Source organism: Heterodontus francisci, unplaced genomic scaffold (assembly GCF_036365525.1).
Source record: "Heterodontus francisci isolate sHetFra1 unplaced genomic scaffold, sHetFra1.hap1 HAP1_SCAFFOLD_757, whole genome shotgun sequence".
NCBI classification, from domain to species: domain Eukaryota; kingdom Metazoa; phylum Chordata; class Chondrichthyes; order Heterodontiformes; family Heterodontidae; genus Heterodontus; species Heterodontus francisci.
Window position 1 is genome coordinate 134,031 of NW_027140538.1, and position 22,373 is coordinate 156,403.

General features: G+C 59.5%; 1 long non-coding RNA gene across 1 annotated transcript; it reads right to left on the reverse strand.

Moving 5' to 3' along the window:
- Positions 1-19,878: 19,878 nt before the first annotated feature.
- On the reverse strand, positions 19,879-20,711 carry LOC137360106 (uncharacterized). Its single transcript, XR_010971724.1, has 2 exons — positions 20,549-20,711; positions 19,879-20,443 (listed from the first exon to the last, which is right to left on the reverse strand). It is a non-coding gene; the product is annotated as an uncharacterized lncRNA (long non-coding RNA).
- Between the last annotated feature and the right edge of the window lie 1,662 nt (positions 20,712-22,373).

The following is a 22,373-nucleotide window of genomic DNA, read 5'->3' on the forward strand; positions in this document are numbered from 1 at the left end:
ACACAACAACCACCACCTCCCCCCGCCCAGCACACACACACACAACAACCACCACCTCCCCCCGCCCAGCACACACACACACAACCACCACCTCCCCCCACCCAGCACACACACACACACAACCACCACCTCCCCCCGCCCAGCACACACACACACACAACAACCGCCACCTCCCCCCGCCCAGCACACACACAGAAACAACCACCACCTCCCCACGCCCAGCACACACACACACACGCACACAACAAACCATCACCTCGCCCCACCCAGCACAACACAAACAACCACCTCCCCCCGCCCAGCACACACACACAAACCACCACCTCCCCTCGCCCAGCACACACACACACAACCACCACCTCCCCCCGCCCAGCACACACACACAAACAACCACCACCTCCCCTCGCCCAGCACACACACACAAACAACCACCACCTCCCCCCACCCAGCACGCACACACACACAACCACCACCTCCCCCCGCCCAGCACACACACACACACAACCACCACCTCCCCCCGCCCAGCACACACACACACAACAGCCACCACCTCCCCTCGCCCAGCACACACACACACAACAACCCACCACCTCCCCCCGCCCAGCACACACCCACAACCACAACCTCCCCCAGCCCAGCACACACACACAGACAAACAACCACCACCTCCCCCCACCCAGCACCCACACACATAACAACCACCACCTCCCCCCACCCAGCACCCACACACACAAACAACCACCACCTCCCCCCACCCAGCACCCACACACATAACAACCACCACCTCCCCCCGCCGAGCAAACCACACGACCACACACAAGAACCACCACCTCCCCTCGCCCAGCACACCCACACAACCACCACCTCCCCCCACCCATCACACACACACCCACACACAACAACCACCACCTCCCCTCGCCCAGCACACACACACCCACAACAACCCACCACCTCCCCCCGGCCAGCACACACACACACACAACAACCACCACCTCCTCCCGGCCAGCACACACACACCCACAATAACCCACCACCTCCCCCCGGCCAGCACACACACAACCACAAAAACCCACCACATCCCCCCGGCCAGCACACACACAACCACAAAAACCCACCACCTCACCCCGGCCAGCAGACACACCCACAACAACCCACCACCTCCCCCCGCCCAGCACACGCACCCACATCCGCCACCACCTCCCTCCGACCAGCACACACACACCCACAACAACCACCACCTCCCCCCGCCCAGCACACACACACACACACACACACACACACACAACAGCCACCACCTCCCCCCGGCCAGCACACACACAAACAACCACCACCTCCCCCCGCCCAGCACACACACACTCACAACAACCACCACCTCCCCCCGCCCAGCACACACACACACACAAACAACCCACCACCTCCCTCTGCCCAGCACACACACACAACAACCCACCACCTCCCCCCACCCAGCACACACACACACACAACAAACACCACCTCCCCCCACCCAGCACACACACACACACAAACAACCACCACCTCCCCCCGCCCAGCGCAAACACACACACAACAAACCATCACCTCGCCCCACCCAGCACAAACACAAACCACCACCTCCCCCCGCCCAGCGCACACACACAAACAACCACCACCTCCCCTCGCCCAGCACACACACACAAAACAACCACCACCTCCCCCCACCCAGCACACACACACAAAACAACCACCACCTCCCCCCACCCAGCACACACACACACACAACAACCACCTCCCCCCGCCCAGCACACACACACAAAACAACCACCACCTCCCCCCGCCCAGCACACACACACACACACAACCCACCACCTCCCCCCGCCCAGCACACACACACACAACAACCAACACCTCCCCTCGCCCAGCACACACACCCACAACCTACCCCCGCCCAGCACACACACACACACAACAACCACCACCTCCCCCCACCCAGCACACACACACAACAACCTCCACCTCCCCCCGCCCAGCACACACAAACAACCACCACCTCCCCCCACCCAGCACACACACACACACAACAACCACCTCCCACCCGCCCAGCACACACAAACAACCACCACCTCCCCCCGCCCAGCACACACACACACACAACAACCACCTACCCCCCGCCCAGCACACACACACAAACAACCACCACCTCCCCTCGCCCAGCACACACAAACAACCACCACCTCCCCCCGCCCAGCACACACACACAAACGACCACCACCTCCCCCCGCCCAGCACAAACACAAACCAACACCTCCCCCTGCCCAGCACACACACAGAAACAATCACCACCTCCCCTCGCCCAGCACACACACAACAACCACCACCTCCCTCCGCCCAGCACACACACACAAAACAACCACCACCTCCCCCCGCCCAGCAGACACACACAAACAACCACCACCACCCCCCGCCCAGCACACACACACACGAACAACCACCACCTCCCCCGGCCCAGCACACACACACACACAACCACCACCACCCCCCGCCCAGCACACACACACAAACAACCCACCACCTCCCCCCGCCCAGCACACACACACAACAACCACCACCTCCCCCAGCAGACACACACTCACAACAACCACCACCTCCCCCCGCCCAGCACACACACACAACAACAACCTCCCCCCGCCCAGCACACACACACAACAACAACCTCCCCCCGCCCAGCACACACACACACAAACAACCCACCACCTCCCCCCACCCAGCACACACACACAACAACAACCTCCCCCCGCCCAGCACACACACACAACAACAACCTCCCCCCGCCCAGCACACACACACAACAAACCATCACCTCGCCCCACCCAGCACAAACACAAACCACCACCTCCCCCCGCCCAGCACACACACACAAACAACCACCACCTCCCCTCACCCAGCACACACACACAAACAACAAACCATCACCTCGCCCCACCCAGCACACACACACACAACCACCTCCCCCCGCCCAGCACACACACACACAAACAACCACCACCTCCCCTCGCCCAGCACCCACACACAAACAACCACCACCTCCCCTCGCCCAGCACACACACACACAACCCATTACCTCCGCCCGCCCAGCACACACACACGCAACAACCACCACCTCCCCTCGCCCAGCACACACACAAACAACCACCACCTCCCCCCGCCCAGCACACACACAAACAACCACCACCTCCCCCCACCCAGCACACACACAAACAACAACCACCACCTCCCCCCGCCCAGCACCCACACACACAACAACCACCACCTCCCCCCGCCAGCACACACACACCCACAACAACCACCACCTCCCCCCGCCCAGCACACACACCCACAACAACCACCACCTCCCCCCACCCAGCACACACACACACACAACCACCACCTCCCCCCACCCAGCACACACTCACACAACAACCACCACCTCCCCCCACCCAGCACACACACACCCACAACAACCACCACCTCCCCCCACCCAGCACACACACACACACAACCACCACCTCCCCTCGCCCAACACACACACACACAACCACCACCTCCCCTCGCCCAACACACACACACACAACAACCACCACCTCCCCCCACCCAGCACACACACACACACAACAACCACCACCTCCCCCCACCCAGCACACACAAACACAAACAACCACCTCCCCCCACCCAGCACACACACACAACAACCACCACCTCCCCCCACCCAGCACACACACACACACAACCACCACCTCCCCTCGCCCAACACACACACACACAACAACCACCACCTCCCCCCACCCAGCACACACTCACACAACAACCACCACCTCCCCCCACCCAGCACACACTCACACAACAACCACCACCTCCCCCCACCCAGCACACACACACACAACAACCACCACCTCCCCCCACCCAGCACACACACAAACAACCACCACCTCCCCCCACCCAGCACACACACACCCACAACCACCACCTCCCCCCACCCAGCACACACACAAACAACCACCACCTCCCCCCACCCAGCACACACACACACAACAACCACCACCTCACCCCACCCAGCACACACACAACAACCACCACCTCCCCCCACCCAGCACACACACACCCACAACAACCACCACCTCCCCCCACCCAGCACACACACACACAACAACCACCACCTCCCCCCACCCAGCACACACTCACACAACAACCACCACCTCCCCCCACCCAGCACACACTCACACAACCACCACCACCTCCCCCCACCCAGCACACACACAAACAACCACCACCTCCCCCCACCCAGCACACACACACACACAACAACCACCACCTCCCCCCACCCAGCACACACACACACAACAACCACCACCTCCCCCCACCCAGCACACACTCACACAACAACCACCACCTCCCCCCACCCAGCACACACACACACAACAACCACCACCTCCCCCCACCCAGCACACACTCACACAACCACCACCACCTCCCCCCACCCAGCACACACTCACACAACCACCACCACCTCCCCCCACCCAGCACACACTCACACAACAACCACCACCTCCCCCCACCCAGCACACACACACACACAACAACCACCACCTCCCCCCACCCAGCACACACTCACACAACAACCACCACCTCCCCCCACCCAGCACACACTCACACAACAACCACCACCTCCCCCCACCCAGCACACACACACACACAACAACCACCACCTCCCCCCACCCAGCACACACACACACACAACAACCACCACCTCCCCCCACCCAGCACACACTCACACAACAACCACCACCTCCCCCCACCCAGCACACACTCACACAACAACCACCACCTCCCCCCACCCAGCACACACTCACACAACAACCACCACCTCCCCCCACCCAGCACACACACACACACAACAACCACCACCTCCCCCCACCCAGCACACACACAAACAACAACCACCACCTCCCCCCACCCAGCACACACACACACACAAACAACCACCACCTCCCCCCACCCAGCACACACACACACAACAACCACCACCTCCCCCCACCCAGCACACACTCACACAACAACCACCACCTCCCCCCACCCAGCACACACACACACAACCACCACCACCTCCCCCCACCCAGCACACACTCACACAACAACCACCACCTCCCCCCACCCAGCACACACACACACACAACAACCACCACCTCCCCCCACCCAGCACACACACACACACAAACAACCACCACCTCCCCCCACCCAGCACACACACACAACAACCACCACCTCCCCCCACCCAGCACACACACACACAACCACCACCTCCCCCCACCCAGCACACACACAAACAACCACCACCTCCCCCCACCCAGCACACACACACACAACCACCACCTCCCCCCACCCAGCACACACACAACAACCACCACCTCCCCCCACCCAGCACACACACACACAACCACCACCTCCCCCCACCCAGCACACACACAAACAACCACCACCTCCCCCCGCCCAGCACCCACACACACACAACAACCACCACCTCCCCCCGCCCAGCACACACTTACACACAACAACCACCTCCCCCCGCCCAGCACACACACACAGACAACAATCACCACCTCCCCCCACCCAGCACACACACAACAACCACCACCTCCCCCCACCCAGCACACACACACACAACAACCACCACCTCCCCCCACCCAGCACACACACAAACAACAACCACCACCTCCCCCCACCCAGCACACACACACACACAAACAACCACCACCTCCCCCCACCCAGCACACACACACACAACCACCACCACCTCCCCCCACCCAGCACACACTCACACAACAACCACCACCTCCCCCCACCCAGCACACACTCACACAACAACCACCACCTCCCCCCACCCAGCACACACTCACACAACAACCACCACCTCCCCCCACCCAGCACACACACACACAACAACCACCACCTCCCCCCACCCAGCACACACACACACACAAACAACCACCACCTCCCCCCACCCAGCACACACACACAACAACCACCACCTCCCCCCACCCAGCACACACACACACAACCACCACCTCCCCCCACCCAGCACACACACAAACAACCACCACCTCCCCCCACCCAGCACACACACACACAACCACCACCTCCCCCCACCCAGCACACACACAACAACCACCACCTCCCCCCACCCAGCACACACACACACAACCACCACCTCCCCCCACCCAGCACACACACAAACAACCACCACCTCCCCCCGCCCAGCACCCACACACACACAACAACCACCACCTCCCCCCGCCCAGCACACACTTACACACAACAACCACCTCCCCCCGCCCAGCACACACACACAGACAACAATCACCACCTCCCCCCACCCAGCACACACACAACAACCACCACCTCCCCCCACCCAGCACACACACACAAAACAACCACCACCTCCCCCCGCCCAGCACACACACACACAAAAACCACCACCTCCCCCCACCCAGCACACACACACACAACAACCACCACCTCCCCCCACCCAGCACACACCCACAACCACAACCTCCCCCCGCCCAGCACCCACACACACACAACAAGCACCACCTCCCCCCGCCCAGCACCCACACACACACAACAACCACCACCTCCCCCCGCCCAGCACACACTTACACACAACAACCACCTCCCCCCGCCCAGCACACACACACAGACAACAATCACCACCTCCCCCCACCCAGCACACACACACACAACCACCACCTCCCCCCACCCAGCACACACACAAACAACCACCACCTCCCCCCACCCAGCACACACACACACAACCACCACCTCCCCCCACCCAGCACACACACAACAACCACCACCTCCCCCCACCCAGCACACACACACACAACCACCACCTCCCCCCACCCAGCACACACACAAACAACCACCACCTCCCCCCGCCCAGCACCCACACACACACAACAACCACCACCTCCCCCCGCCCAGCACACACTTACACACAACAACCACCTCCCCCCGCCCAGCACACACACACAGACAACAATCACCACCTCCCCCCACCCAGCACACACACAACAACCACCACCTCCCCCCACCCAGCACACACACACAAAACAACCACCACCTCCCCCCGCCCAGCACACACACACACAAAAACCACCACCTCCCCCCACCCAGCACACACACACACAACAACCACCACCTCCCCCCACCCAGCACACACCCACAACCACAACCTCCCCCCGCCCAGCACCCACACACACACAACAACCACCACCTCCCCCCGCCCAGCACCCACACACACACAACAACCACCACCTCCCCCCGCCCAGCACACACTTACACACAACAACCACCTCCCCCCGCCCAGCACACACACACAGACAACAATCACCACCTCCCCCCACCCAGCACACACACAACAACCACCACCTCCCCCCACCCAGCACACACACACAAAACAACCACCACCTCCCCCCGCCCAGCACACACACACACAACAACCACCACCTCCCCCCACCCAGCACACACACACACAACAACCACCACCTCCCCCCACCCAGCACACACCCACAACCACAACCTCCCCCCGCCCAGCACACACACACACAACAACCACCTCCCCCCACCCAGCACACACCCACAACCACAACCTCCCCCAGCCCAGCACACACACAACAACCACCACCTCCCCCCGCCCAGCACATACACACACACAAACAAACAACCACCACCTCCCCCCACCCAGCACCCACACACGTAACAACCACCACCTCCCCCCGCCCAGCACACACACACACAACAACCACCACCTCCCCCCACCCAGCACACACCCACAACCACAACCTCCCCCAGCCCAGCACACACACAAACAACCACCACCTCCCCCCGCCCAGCACACACACACACAACAACCACCACCTCCCCCCACCCAGCACACACCCACAACCACAACCTCCCCCAGCCCAGCACACACACACAACAACCACCACCTCCCCCCACCCAGCACCCACACACATAACAACCACCACCTCCCCCCGCCGAGCAAACCACACGCCCACACACAAGAACCACCACCTCCCCTCGCCCAGCACACCCACACAACCACCACCTCCCCCCACCCATCACACACACACACACACACAACAACCACCACCTCCCCCCGGCCAGCACACACACAACCACAAAAACCCACCACATCCCCCCGGCCAGCACACACACAACCACAAAAACCCACCACCTCACCCCGGCCAGCAGACACACCCACAACAACCCACCACCTCCCCCTGCCCAGCACACGCACCCACATCCGCCACCACCTCCCTCCGACCAGCACACACACACCCACAACAACCACCACCTCCCCCCGCCCAGCACACACACACACAACCACCACCTCCCCCCGCCCAGCACACACACACACACACACACACACACACACACACACACACACACACACACACACACACACACACACACAGCCACCACCTCCCCCCGGCCAGCACACACACACACAAAAACCACCACCTCCCCCCGCCCAGCAGACACACACACACAACAACCACCACCTCCCCCCGCCCAGCACACACACACACAACAACCACCACCTCCCCCTGCCCAGCACACACACACACAAAAACCACCACCTCCCCCCGCCCAGCACACACACACACAACAACCCACCACCTCCCCCCGCCCAGCACACACCCACAACAACCCACCACCTCCCCCCGCCCAAAACACACACCCACAACAACCCACCACCTCCCCCCGCCCAGCACACACACACCCACAACAACCCACCACCTCCCCCCGGCCAGCACACACACACCCACAACAACCCACCACCTCCCCCCGGCCAGCACACACACACCCACAACAACCCACCACCTCCCCCCGCCCAGCACACACACACCCACAACAACCAACCAGCTCCCCCCGGCCAGCACACACACACCCACAACAACCCACCACGTCCCGCCGGCCAGCCGACACACACCCACAACAACCCACCACCTCCCCCCCAGCACAGCAGACACACAAGCACAACAACCACCACCTCCCCCCGCCCAGCACACACACACACACACACACACACACAACCACCACCTCGCCCCACCCAGCACACACACACACACACACACAACAACCCACCACCTCCCCCCGCCCAGCACACACAAACAAACCACCACCTCCCCCCGCCCAGCAGACACACACACACAACAACCCACCACCTCCCCCCGCCCAGCACACACACAAACAACCTCCACCTCCCCCTGCCCAGCACACACACCCACAACAACCACCACCTCCCTTCGCCCAGCAGACACACACACACACAACAACCCACCACCTCCCCCCGCCCAGCACACACACAAACAACCCACGACCTGCCCCCGCCCAGCACACAAACACAACCACAAAAACCCACCACCTCCCCCCGGCCACAGGCACACACCCACAACAACCACCACCTCCCCCCGGCCAGCACACACACACACACACACACACAACAACCCACCACCTCCCCCCGGCCAGCACACACACACCCACAACAACCCACCACCTCCCCCCGGCCAGCACACACACACCAACAACTACCACCACCTCCCCCCGGCCAGCACACACACACACACAACAACCCACCACCTCCCCCCGGCCAGCACACACACACCCACAACAACCCACCACCTCCCCCCGGCCAGCACACACACACACAACAACCCACCGCCTCCCCCCGGCCAGCACACACACACCAACAACAACCACCACCTCCCCCCGGCCAGCAGGCACACACCCACAACAACCCACCACCTCACCCCGGCCAGCAGACACACACACAACAACCACCACCTCCCCCCACCCAGAACACACACCACAACAACCACCTCCCCCCGCCCAGCAGACACACACACCACAACCACCTCCCCCCGCCCAGCAGACACACACACCACAACCACCTCCCCCCGCCCAGCAGACACACACACCACAACCACCACCTCCCCCCGCCCAGCACACACACAAACAACCACCACCTCCCCCCGCCCAGCACACACACACACAAGAACCCAACACCTCCCCCCGCCCAGCACACACAACACCAACCACCTCCCCCCGCCCAACACACACACAAACAACCACCACCTCCCCCCGTCCAGCACACACAACACCAACCACCTCCCCCCCACCCAGCACACACAAACAACCACCACCTCCCCCCGCGCAGCACACACACACACACAACCACCACCTCCCCTCGCCCAGCACACACACACACAACCACCACCTCCCCCCAGCCAGCACACACACACACAACAACCACCACCTCCCCCCGCCCAGCACACACACACACACACAACCACCACCTCCCCCCGCCCAGCACGCACACAAACAACCACCACATCCCCCCGCCCAGCACACGCACTCACAACTACCCACCACCTCCCCCCGCCCAGCACACACACACCCACAACCACCACCTCCCCCCGCCCAGCACACACACAAACAACCCTCCACCTCCCCCCGCCCAGCACACACACACACACAACTACCCACCACCTCCCCCCGCCCAGCACACACACACCCACAACCACCACCTCCCCCCGCCCAGCACACACACAAACAACCCAAAAGCCTCCCTCGCCCAGCACCCACACAAACAACCACCACCTCCCCCCGCCCAGCACACACAGTCACAACAACCACCACCTCCCCCCGCCCAGCACACACACAAACAACCCACCACCTCCCCCCGCCCAGCACACACACACAAACAACCCACCACCTCCCCCCGCCCAGCACACACACACACACAAACAACCCACCACCTCCCCCCGCCCAGCACACACACACACACAAACAACCCACCACCTCCCCCCGCCCAGCACACACACACAAACAACCTACCACCTCCCCCCGCCCAGCACACACACACACACTCACAACAACCACCACCTCCCCCCGCCCAGCACACACACACACACTCACAACAACCACCACCTCCCCCCCGCCGAGCACACACACACACAACAACCACCACCTCCCCCCGCCCAGCACACACACAAACAACCCACCACCTCCCCCCGCCCAGCACACACACACACAACAACCACCACCTCCCCCCCGCCCAGCACACACACACACAACAACCACCACCTCCCCCCGCCCAGCACACACACACACAACAACCACCAACTCCCCCCGCCCAGCACACACACACCCACAACAATCCACCACCTCACCCCGGCCAGCACACACACACCCACAACAGCCACCACCTCCCCCCGCTCAGCACACACACCCACAACAGCCACCACCTCCCCCCGCACACCCACAACAACCCACCACCTCCCCCCGCCCAACAGACACACATACAACAAGCACCACCTCCCCCCGCCCAGCACACACACACACACACACACACACAAACAGCCACCACCAACCCCCGGCCAGCAGACACAAACACACAACAACCACCACCTCCCCTCGCCCAGCACACACACCCACAACAACCCACCACATCCCACCGGCCAGCAGACACACACCCACAACAACCCACCACCTCCCCCCGGCCCAGCACACACACACCCACAACAACCCACCACGTCCCGCCGGCCAGCCGATACACACCCACAACAACCACCACCTCCGCCCGGCCGGCACACACACACCCACAACAACCACCACCTCCGCCCGGCCGGCACACACACAAACACAACCACCACCTCGCCCCACCCAGCAGACACACAACCACCACCTGCCCCCGCCCAGCACACACACACACAAACAACCCACCACCTCCCTCCGCCCAGCACACACACACAACAACCCACCACCTCCCCCCGCCCAGCACACACAAACAAAGCACCACCTCCCCCCCGCCCCAGCAGACACACACCCACAACAACCCACCACCTCCCCCCGCCCAGCACACACAAACAACCTCCACCTCCCCCTGCCCAGCACACACACACAGACAACAACCACCTACCCTCGCCCGGCAGACACACACCCACAACAACCCACCACCTCCCCCTGCCCAGCACACACACACACAACCACCAACTCCCCCCGCCCAGCACACACACACAAACAACAACCACCACCTCCCCTCGCCCAGCAGACACACACCCACAACAACCCACCACCTCCCCCTGCCCAGCACACACACACACAACAACCCACCACCTCCCCTCGCCCAGCAGACACACACCCACAACAACCCACCACCTCCCCCTGCCCAGCACACACACACACAACAACCCACCACCTCCCCCCGCCCAGCACACACACACACACAACTACCCACCACCTCCCCCCGCCCAGCACACACACACACAACAACCACCAACTCCCCCCGCCCAGCACACACACACACACAACCACCACCTCCCCCCACCCAGCACTCACACACACAACCACCACCTCCCCCCGCCCAGCACCCACACACACAACCACCACCTCCCCCCGCCCAGCACCCACACACACAACCACCACCTCCCCCAGCACCCACACACACAACAGACCATCACCTCACCCCGCCCAGCACACACTCACACAACAACCACCACCTCCCCTCGCCCAGCACACACACACAAATAACCACCACCTCCCCCCGCCCAGCACCCACACACAACAGCCACCACCTGCCCTCGCCCAGCACACACAAACAACCACCACCTCCCCCCGCCCAGCACACACACACACCCACAACCACAACCTCCCCCCGCCCAGCACACACACACACACAACAACCACCACCTCCCCCCGCCCAGCACACACACACACCCACAACCTCCCCCCGCCCAGCACCCACACACAACAGCCACCACCTGCCCTCGCCCAGCACACACACAACAACCACCACCTCCCCCCGCCCAGCACACACACACACCCACAACCACAACCTCCCCCCGCCCAGCACACACACACAAACAACCACCACCTCCCCCCGCCCAGCACACACACACAAACAACCACCACCTCCCCCCACCCAGCACACACACACAAACAACCACAACCACCCCCGCCCAGCACCCACACACAACAGCCACCACCTGCCCTCGTCCAGCACACACACAACAACCACCACCTCCCCCCGCCCAGCACACACACACACAAACAACCACAACCACCCCCGCCCAGCACCCACACACAACAGCCACCACCTGCCCTCGCCCAGCACACACACACAAACAACCACCACCTCCCCCCACCCAGCACACACACACACACACCCACAACCTCCCCCCGCCCAGCACACACACACAAACTACCACCACCTCCCCCCGCCCAGCACACACACACAAACAACCACCACCTCCCCTCGCCCAACACACACACACACACCAACCGCCACCTCCCCTCGCCCAGCACACACACACAAACAACCACCACCTCCCCTCGCCCAGCACACACACACAAACAACCACCACCTCCCCTCGCCCAGCACACACACACAAACAACCACCACCTCCCCTCGCCCAGCACACACACACACACAACAACCACCACCTCCCCCCGCCCAGCACACACACACAAACAACCACCACCTCCCCTCGCCCAGCACACACAAACAACCACCACCTCCCCCCACCCAGCACACACACACAAACAACCACCACCTCCCCCCGCCCAGCACACACACACAAACAACCACCACCTCCCCTCGCCCAGCACACACACACACACAACAACCACCACCTCCCCCCACCCAGCACACACACACAAACAACCACCACCTCCCCTCGCCCAACACACACACACACACCAACCGCCACCTCCCCTCGCCCAGCACACACACACAAACAACCACCACCTCCCCTCGCCCAGCACACACACACAAACAACCACCACCTCCCCTCGCCCAGCACACACACACAAACAACCACCACCTCCCCTCGCCCAGCACACACACACACACAACAACCACCACCTCCCCCCGCCCAGCACACACACCCACAATCAACCATCTCCCCCCACCCAGCACACCCACACACAACAACCACCACCTCCCCCCGCCCAGCACACACACACAAACAACCACCATCTCCCTCCGCCCAGCACACACACACACAACAACCACCACCTCCCCTCGCCCAGCACACACACACACAACCACCACCTCACCCCGCCCAGCACATACACAAACAACCCAAAAGCCTCCCTCGCCCAGCACCCACACAAACAACCACCACCTCCCCCCGCCCAGCACACACACACTCACAACAACCACCACCTCCCCCCGCCCAGCACACACACAAACAACCCACCACCTCCCCCCGCCCAGCACACACACACACACAAACAACCCACCACCTCCCCCCGCCCAACACACACACACAAACAACCCACCACCTCCCCCCGCCCAGCACACACACACACACACAAACAACCCACCACCTCCCCCCGCCCAGCACACACACACACACTCACAACAACCACCACCTCCCCCCGCCCAGCACACACACACACACTCACAACAACCACCACCTCCCCCCGCCCAGCACACACACACTCACAACAACCACCACCTCCCCCCGCCCAGCACACACACAAACAACCCACCACCTCCCCCCGCCCAGCACACACACACACAACAACCACCACCTCCCCCCCGCCCAGCACACACACACACAACAACCACCACCTCCCCCCGCCCAGCACACACACACACAACAACCACCAACTCCCCCCGCCCAGCACACACACACCCACAACAACCACCACCTCACCCCGGCCAGCACACACACACCCACAACAATCCACCACCTCACCCCGGCCAGCACACACACACCCACAACAGCCACCACCTCCCCCCGCTCAGCACACACACCCACAACAGCCACCACCTCCCCCCGCCCAGCACACGCACACCCACAACAACCCACCACCTCCCCCCGCCCAACAGACACACATACAACAACCACCAGCTCCACTCGCTCAGCGCACACATCACAACAACCACCACCTCCCCTCGCCCAGCACACACACACACACAACAACCACCACCTCCCCCCGCCCAGCACACACACCCACAATCAACCATCTCCCCCCGCCCAGCACACCCACACACAACAACCACCACCTCCCCCCGCCCAGCACACACACACACACACCCACAACCTCCCCCCGCCCAGCACACACACACACACACCCACAACCTCCCCCCGCCCAGCACACACACACAAACAACCACCACCTCCCCCCACCCAGCACACACACACAAACAACCACCACCTCCCCCCACCCAGCACACACACACACAAACAACCACCACCTCCCCCCACCCAGCACACACAAACAACCACCACCTTCCCCCACCCAGCACACACCCACAATCAACCATCTCCCCCCGCCCAGCACACCCACACACAACAACCCACCACCTCCCCCCGCCCAACAGACACACATACAACAACCACCAGCTCCACTCGCTCAGCGCACACATCACAACAAGCACCACCTCCCCCCGCCCAGCACACACACACACAAACAACCACCACCTCCCCTCGCCCAGCACACACACACACACAACAACCACCACCTCCCCCCGCCCAGCACACACACACACCCACAACCTCCCCCCGCCCAGCACACACACACACACACCCACAACCTCCCCCCGCCCAGCACACACACACACACACCCACAACCTCCCCCCGCCCAGCACACACACACAAACAACCACCACCTCCCCCCACCCAGCACACACACACAAACAACCACCACCTCCCCCCACCCAGCACACACACACACAAACAACCACCACCTCCCCCCACCCAGCACACACACACAAACAACCACCACCTCCCCTCGCCCAACACACACACACACACCAACCGCCACCTCCCCTCGCCCAGCACACACACACAAACAACCACCACCTCCCCTCGCCCAGCACACACACACAAACAACCACCACCTCCCCTCGCCCAGCACACACACACACACAACCACCACCTCCCCCCGCCCAGCACACACACCCACAACAACCATCTCCCCCCGCCCAGCACACCCACACACAACAACCACCACCTCCCCCCGCCCAGCACACACACACAAACAACCACCATCTCCCTCCGCCCAGCACACACACACACACACAACAACCACCTCCCACCGCCCAGCACACACACACACAACAACCACCACCTCCCCTCGCCCAGCACACACACACACAACCACCACCTCCCCTCGCCCAGCACACACACACACACAACACCCACCTCCCCCCGTCCAGCACACACACACACACACACAACAACCACCACCTCCCCTCACCCAGCACACACACACAAACAACCACCACCTCCCCTCGCCCAGCACACACACACAAACAACCACCACCTCCCCCCGTCCAGCACACACACACACACACAACAACCACCTCCCCCCGTCCAGCACACACACACACACACACACAACAACCACCACCTCCCCTCGCCCAGCACACACACACACACACACAACAACCACCTCCCCCCGTCCAGCACACACACACACACAACAACCACCACCTCCCCTCGCCCAGCACACACACACACACACAACAACCACCTCCCCCCGTCCAGCACACACACACACACACACAAACAACCACCACCTCCCCTCGCCCAGCACACACACACAAACAACCACCACCTCCCCTCGCCCAGCACACACACACACAAACAACCACCACCTCCCCCCACCCAGCACACACACACCCACAACAACCACCTGCCCCCACCCAGCACACCCACACACAACAACCACCACCTCCCCTCGCGCAGCACACGCTCACAAATAACCACCACCTCCCCCCGCCCAGCACACCCACACACAACAACAACCACCTCCCCCCGCCCAGCACACACACACAGACAAACACCACCTCCCCCCGCCCAGCACACTCACACACAACAACCACCACCTCCCTCCGCCCAGCACACACACACAAACAACCACCATCTCCCTCCGCCCAGCACACACACACACACACACACAACAACCACCTCCCCCCGCCCAGCACACACACACACACACCAACCACCACCTCCCCTCGCCCAGCACACACACACAAAGAACCACCACCTCCCCCCGTCCAGCACACACACACACACAACAACCACCTCCCCCCGTCCAGCACACACACACACACACAACAACCACCACCTCCCCTCGCCCAGCACACACACACACACACACACACACAACAACCACCACCTCCCCTCGCCCAGCACACACACACACACAACCACCTCCCCCCGTCCAGCACACACACACACACACACACACACACAACCACCACCTCCCCTCGCCCAGCACACACACACAAACAACCACCACCTCCCCTCGCCCAGCACACACACACAAACAACAACCACCACCTCCCCCCGCCCAGCACACACACACACACACAACCACCTCGCCCCGCCCAGCACACACACACACACACCAACCACCACCTCCCCTCGCCCAGCACACACACACACACAAACAACCACCACCTCCCCTCGCCCAGCACACACACACACAACCACCACCTCCCCTCGCCCAGCACACACACACACACACACAAACAACCACCACCTCCACTCGCCCAGCACACACACACAAACAACAACCACCACCTTCCCTCGCCCAGCACACACACACAAACAACAACCACCACCTCACCCCGCCCAGCACACACACACACAACAACCACCACCTCCCCTCGCCCAGCACACACACACACACACACAAACAACCACCATCTCCCCTCGCCCAGCACACACACACACACACACAACCACCACCACCTCCCCTCGCCCAGCACACACACACAAACAACCACCACCCAACCCCGCCCAGCACACACACACACAAACAACCACCACCACCTCCCCTCGCCCAGCACACACACACACAATCACCACCTCCCCCCGCCCAGCACACACACACACAAACAACCACCACCTCCCCCCACCCAGCACACACACACACAACCACCACCTCCCCCCACCCAGCACACACACACACAACCACCACCTCCTCCCACCCAGCACACACACACACACAACCACCACCTCCCCCCGCCCAGCACACACACACCCACAACAACCACCACCTCCCCCCGCCCAGCACACACACACAAACAACCACCACCTCCCCTCGCCCAGCACACACACACACACACAAACAACCACCATCTCCCCTCGCCCAGCACACACACACACACACACACACACACAACCACCACCACCTCCCCTCGCCCAGCACACACACACAAACAACCACCACCCAACCCCGCCCAGCACACACACACACAAACAACCACCACCACCTCCCCTCGCCCAGCACACACACACACAATCACCACCTCCCCCCGCCCAGCACACACACACACAAACAACCACCACCTCCCCCCACCCAGCACACACACACACAACCACCACCTCCCCCCACCCAGCACACACACACACAACCACCACCTCCTCCCACCCAGCACACACACACACACAACCACCACCTCCTCCCACCCAGCACACACACACACACAACCACCACCACCCCCCGCCCAGCACACACACAAACAACCACCACCTCCCCCCGCCCAGCACACACACAAACAACCACCACCTCCCCCCGCCCAGCACACACACACCCACAACAACCACCACCTCCCCCCGCCCAGCACACACACACCCACAACAACCACCACCTCCCCCCGCCCAGCACACACACACAACAACCACGACCTCCCCCCGCCCAGCACACACACACAACAACCACGACCTCCCCCCGCCCAGCACACACACACCCACAACAACCACCACCTCCCCCACCCAGCACACACACACCCACAACAACCACCACCTCCCCCACCCAGCACACACACACACAAACAACCACCACCTCCCCCCACCTAGCACACACACACAAACAACCACCACCTCGCCATGCCCACAACACACACACACAACAACCACCACCTCCCCCCACCCAGCACACACACACACACAAACAACCACCACCTCCCCTCGCCCACAACACACGCACACAACAACCACCACCTCCCCCCCGCCCAGCACACACGCACCCACAACATCCACCAGCTCCCCCCGCCCAGCGCGCACGCACCCACAACAACCCACCACCTCCACCCCCCCAGCGAGCACACACCAACATCCACCACCTCCCCCCCCGCCCAGCGCGCGCCCACACATACATGCAAACACACACACATGCAATCAAACACACACGCACGCAATCAAACACACACGAACACATAAAGACATGCAAACACATATATACACACACGCAAACACATATATACACACACAAACACATATAGACACAGACATACCCACACAGCAAACACACATACACACAAACATGCAAACATATACACACACACAAACACACACCACAAACACATACATACACACAAATGCACGCAAGCATACACGCACACATGCAAACACACACATGCAAACACACATACACACAAACATGCAAACATATACACACACAAAAACACACACAAACACATACATACACATGCTAAAAACATAGACACACAGACGCGCAAACACATACACACATGCAAACACGCACACAAATACAGACATACACAGACACACAAACACATACACACACACCAAAACATTAGATTAAGTTTATGCACTCCGAAACGCATGGGATATAATTTGCATCTAAGAGTTTACTATCAACGTCAGTTCTAGAGGAATACAGTTAATTATTTCTGCACCAGCTGCCCTATACTGCTCAGGATGTATATTCAGTACAGGGATGTCTCTGGACTATGTTGTACTCTCTCTCAATCTCACTCTCCGGTTTAACCTCTTTCTATACAAATTAATCAATGACACTCTTTACACATAGCAAATTGACCAACTGTTATATTTCACACTATCCTGCACATCAAATGTATCCGAGTCAAACTATTCAAAGTATCTCTTACATTGTTGATTGTTTGTTCTGGAGCTCAGTTATATATATTGTCCTGATCCTCTGGAATAGCTTTCAGAACAGTCTTTCACACCAGGGAGAGGGATTCTCCATTTAACTGATGTACCTGTTTAATATGACAGAGTGATTCATCCAGTTCAGATGGAACTCCTTCTTAGTCATTCTCTCTGAAGCTGACTCTAGGTCGGTACCTAGCTTGCTATGTAAGCTCTGTTTTCACTTGAACTGATCTTTGCAGGGATCTCGAGATAGTCACCGTCATCTGCCTCTGAATTTTCCTGCAATATCAGAGGTGAGGACAGCGAGGACGGGATTGTTGTCCTTCCTCGATCGTCTGCTTTCGAAAGTTCCTTTGTTCCTGGGATCCACAGGTAAAGTATTGTTGTTTGTTGCTGCTCAACTCTCAGCTTCCCCACCTTGTAGCCATTGTTGGATTTTGTCCAGATGGTTTTGCACTGTTCAGGTCGCTGATGGGAGTGTCTGGGATTTACAGAGAGGGAAAATCGTGTCACCATCTGTATTGTTAATTTGATGCTAAGTGACCGAGTTCAATCATACCAATTATTTATCTAATATGTTGTTTACCAGCTGTTTTCTTCACCTGTCTTTAGTCATTACAACTAGTCTAAGAATAGAACCTAACGACTCTGAGCCAGTTCCCTCACCAGGTATCTACTCCCCTCTCCTACTCAGGAACTAAACCCCGCCGTTTGATCTCATTCTTGCTGTTCTCCGTTTAGCATTGAACACGTTTTGAGCCTTTTTATTTTTCATTGCTCCCCATCGACCATTTATCTCCCAATTTATAATTGATAATGTATTACTTATTTTCAGTTAGTTTCCTTGTGTTTTCTTTTTATTGGTTTATTTGTGTTTCCTTCACTGAGCTGCTACTTCTGACAATTATTTATATTTAATTACCTCGCTGTTCATTTACTCGTATAGTTAAATGACCAGAAATTTACCCCGAGCTCTGCTGTGTTTCCACCGCACTTTAGATAGAGTTTGTAATGGAACAAAAGCAGCTGAACTGGAATTTCAAAAGTATGTATTTGATCAGTCTATGGTCTTTTCTAAAAGATTTAAATGTATTCACTCCAAACTCTATACATCACATGGCAATTTGATAGTAAAATTCAATCAATTACACAATTCTAGCAGCTGTTAAGAGTTCAGTTCCCATCCCCAGTTCCTGCAGTAAAGTATATTTCACATCAAACACCATCAGACTATTTTGTTTTAACCAGGTGGGTGATTCCCTATTTCTGTTCGTTTCTCTTTTACAGCTAACGTGATGACAATAGTGATCCTGTCCCGGGGAAAGTGCGGTCTCTCCAGATGTATCACTCACTACCTGGTCGCCATGTCGGGGGCGGATCTACTGGTCGTTATCACTGACGTGGTGTTAAATCGGATTAATGATTATTATTTCCCGACTACCTTCCTGTTTCTCACCCCTGTGTGCTCTTTCCACACCGTCCTGGTTCGTGCAGCCACTGATATTTCTGTCTGGTTAACAGTCGCTTTCACTTTTGATCGTTTTGTTACTATTTGTTGCCAGAAGCTGAGGACTAAATATTGCACCGAGAAAACGGCAGCTGTAGTTATAGGAACTGTGTGTCTGCTGTTCTGTTTTAAAAACATTCCCTGGTACTTTATATTTGAACCCTACATTACAATCGACAACATACCCTGGGCCTGCCATCAAAAGCTGCAGTATTACACATTAACTGCATGGGTAGCATTTAACTGGATTGACCGCTGTCTCACCCCACTGCTCCCAACATTCCTGATATTACTGCTCAATGCTCTGACCATTGGACACATTTTGGCGGCCAATCGAGTCCGCAGGAGGCTGAGAGGTAGAAAGGATGAAATAGATCATAATGATCCGGAGATGGAGAGCAGAAGGAAATCTATCATTTTACTGTTCGCTATATCCGGAAACTTAATACTGTTATGGATGACGTATGTGATAGTTTTCCTATTAATACAAATTACAAACCATTATTATTTAACAGGTTTCAATGACCCGATGACTATCGCAGACTATACCAGCTACATGCTCCTGCTTTTAAGCTGCTGCACAAACACGTGTATTTATGCAGTGACCCAGACTAAATTCAGAGAGGAGCTGAAGAATGGCATAACATCTCCAGTGAGAATAATATTTAAATTATTGAAACGTAGAAAATAACAGGAATTCCCAGCATTGAATCTGAATTGCATCTCCTATCCCATTCCAATGTTATTTGTGTCTCATGGCTGAACTGAACGGATTCCATCTCTGCCTCACTCTGCTCCAGATATAATGCTGGGCAATATCTGACACAGGCTGTATTTTCAATGTAGGAATCAGTGATAAAGGCAATATCCAGATGATAATAGGGGTAGGCATTTCACTGGATTA